The following is a 3,885-nucleotide window of genomic DNA, read 5'->3' as shown; positions in this document are numbered from 1 at the left end:
GGCGTCGTATGGATTTAACCCGCCCCTCTCTCTTTCGATTGGTCTCACAAAGAGCGATCCTATTGGCGTCTTCTAGCTTGTGTTTGCATATTTCCGTTAGGGAACGCCTACTCTGTGCAGTGCGCGTGTGCAATAACTCACTTCGCCCTTGCACTCGTTCTAAACAACGCACATTTTTTATAAACTTTGGCAAAGGGTAAAATCTACTAAATTTAGTCCACTCTGTTCGTAACAGATTTTCGTTTTGGGGAACAGAAAACTGTATTGAGATTAAATGTTTATTCGGTGAGAAGATTAGCATAATGTCGGCCAAAATCCATCTCGCTCCATCTTCTCCCGCTGCCGGCACTGGGCTTCCTCTCATCACCATATATTGTAGGGATTGGAAACGCCAACCGGATGCATCACATTTACACATCCGGTGAAATATCTGTCTCATTGTTAAATCTGTGACTACAAACTGGCGAGGTCTAGCACAGATAGAATAATGAGACAGATATTTCACTGGACGGACATATGCAAATGAGGCTAGTACGCGCCAATAGGACCTCTCTAGATCGTGCTTGGCTCTGCCCACCTCCTTGCTTCTTACCATTATGACTCATTTGTTCGCGTTTAAAATGACAGCTGTGGTCTATCCTGGTTATAAAAAATCTTTGGCTCTATTGTTTCCAACCGTACTTCAAAATGATGCCCTCCTCTGGAATGAAACGTCGTGGAGCCAGTTTCATAACCCCAGTATACCGCTGTTGTGTCAACATATTATTTCAAATGACAAGTAATTTTAGACACGCGATTTATTGATTTTAATTGTTCATTTGTCACTATCTTGGGTTACTTATAAAAAATCTTTGTTGTAGTCCTAAAACACGGAAATGACTTACCTCAGGTTCGTTCGGCCACATTTTCTAAACAACATTATAATCACCTCCAACAATAATGTTATCGGTTGAATATTTGTTTTTCAACTACGTTAAGACTTTACTAATAGATGTTAGAATAATATTGTTTTTTGACCGTATGGTATAACCATAACTATTTACCAATATGGAATGTGACCCTTTACATTCGAAAACAATAATTATCCAGTGACCCTCATCATCACACCTGCTTTCTAAAACTACCTGGAAAACGCCACACCAGTAGAATGAGATGAGCCATGGCTAAAAATGATCTTGTCACCCCATTGTGAAGTCCAACATTTTAAGTCAGCATCTGAGGAATGTGTCTCTTGAAATAAAAAAACAATTGGACATTAATTAATCTTTACAAAAACAAAAAATAGCCTTGTGTTTTGTATTGTTATGTAAACCCCTGGTGTTCAAGGATAAAAAGGAAAGATAAATGTTGAACAGAAGAGTATCCAAGAAAAATAGTTGTCTAGAATAAACAGGGACCATTATTCTTTCCTTTTGTTTTGATAATGACGAGATTTTCTAAAGCATACTGGAAATGTTACTCTTTTCTTTTGAAGAATGAGTCATTTTGTTTACAGTCTAAAGCTCTTATCAGAGAGACCTGTCTCCATGCTGCTCTTTCTTCTACTAACAAATGGGAAATTATTAAATTCAGAATTTGATGTCTTGCCATCACTACTGGTAAAATGCTAGCTTGGAAAAGATTCTCCAAGCAGATGGATATTATTGTTGATATTAACAGGCTGAGCAATAAACTTGATTTAAATGAAGATGAAAAAGCAGAGCTTGCTAAATGCCAATGTGAACTGGACGACATATACAACGATAAGGCACAGGGTGCCTTCATCCGTTCAAAGGCCAAATGGATTGAGAAGGTGAAGAAAACACTATTTTATTATTTCTTTAATTTGGAGAAGAATAGGCAGACTAGGAATAGTATTTCATCCATTTACGTAAATTACACTATATCTGATGATCTTGAAGTGATTAATAAGAAAATACACTCTTTCTACAGTACACTGTATCAATCTCATCTTTTGGAAGGCGACTTGGATTCCTTTTTGATTCAGTTAATAACTCTGTTAAGCCTATAGAAGAAAGGTTTAAGAAACTCTGTGATTCTGATATAGATATTACTGTTGGACCAAGCCATTAAACAAATGCCTATAGGTAAATCTCCTGGACTGGATGGCCTGACTCCTGAATTCTATCGACATTTTTGGTTATTGCTTTCGGTCTTATTGCTTTCGGTCTACAAAGAGGGTATTGCTAATGCTATCTTACCTCCTTCTTTAAGACAGGGACTAATAGTTCTTATACCAAAACCAAAGAGGGACTCTCTTTACCTGGACAATTGGAGACTATTAACGTTGTTGGTAACTGACTATAAGTTACTAGCCCATGTCTATGCCAATAGGCTGCAAAAAGGCCTTGATGATATAATCAGTGAAACTCAATGAGCCTTAATTAAATATGCCATTTAGCAGACGCTTTTATCCAAAGCGACTTACAGTCATGCGTGCATACATTTTTGTGTATGGGTGGTCCCGGGGATCGAACCCACTACCCTGGCGTTACAAGCGCCGTGCTCTACCAGCTGAGCTACAGAGGACTCCTTCATTAAAGGAAGGAGTATTCATAACCATATACGATTGGTTTTTAGATATTTTAGATTACAATGAGTTCATAGAAGATGATGGCTTTATATTGTTAAAACATTTTTTTAAGGCTTTTGAAACTTTAGAGCACAACTTTTTATTTAGAACTCTCTACTTTTGGGTTTGGGGAGAATTTCTGTAAAGTGATAAGGATTATATATAATGATATTAGCAGTTCAGTGACTATGAGTAATGGCACATCCCCTCGTTTCTCTATTACTAGAGGAATTAGACAGGGTTGTCCAATCTCCCCTCTTTTATTTATTTTAGCCACAGATTTACTAGCCGTATTTCTTAACAAATCTGAGAATTTAAAAGGGATCCGCATTTTTGGTAAAGATATGAATATCAGTCAATTTGCAGATGATACTGCCCTTTTCCTAAAGGATAGGGCGGCTATTCCCTTGGCTATTGACAGAATCAAGAAATGTTCTATGGCCTCTGGGTTGACCCTCAACCTTAACAAATGTGATCTCATGCCAATTCATTGGTGTGACTCCATCAACATTGCCTCCATATCTGTTATTTAGGAATTGTTATCACTAAAAACGTTTCAGAAAGAGAATCTTTAAACATCGATAATAGGATTAATTCCATGAGAGTTTCATTAAGTCAGTGGCTGCAACGTGATATCTCAATTTTGGGTCTTTTGTCCAAGACTGATGGTTTATCTAGAATCATTTACCCAAGTCAGTCCCTTTTTCTTTCTTCTAATAATGTCAAAAAAGTCAATTCTGTTATATTTAGATTTGTTTGGAGGAATAAAACGCATTATATTTGGAAATCTCAATTAGTGAAAGACTATGATCATGGAGGTTTACAGGCTATTGATTTTGAGTCGTTAGTGGGTACTTTTAGAATTAAATGGTTGAAATGATGTCTGTCTAATCCTACCTCTATGTGGTATCATATCCCCAACAGTCTGTTTAATAAACTTGGTGGACTTGAATTCCTAATTAAATGTGATTTTGACCCTCCAAAGTTTCACCAGCAAATTTTATGTTTCTGGAAAATGATATTCAAGCACCATTTCCCCCCCCATAAAACATTGATTTGGAATAATAGAGTTATTAAAATTAATAGGAAATCCATTTTCAAAGGCCTTTGTTTTGACAAGGGTATTCATTTTGTATGTGATTTGTTAGACAACAATGGGGAGTTTCTGCCGTTTGATGAGTTCATTGGTACATTTTAGGTAATTATTACTCAGAGAGAATATATGAAGGTTTGCAAAGCAATTCCACTTCCTTTACTTGGACTTATTAAGAACTTTTTGTTATATTATGATGTTGTTCCCACTTTTCCAAGTT

This window comes from Coregonus clupeaformis, chromosome 5, assembly GCF_020615455.1.
Source record: "Coregonus clupeaformis isolate EN_2021a chromosome 5, ASM2061545v1, whole genome shotgun sequence".
NCBI lineage: Eukaryota > Metazoa > Chordata > Actinopteri > Salmoniformes > Salmonidae > Coregonus > Coregonus clupeaformis.
Note: the sequence above shows the minus strand (reverse complement) of the source record.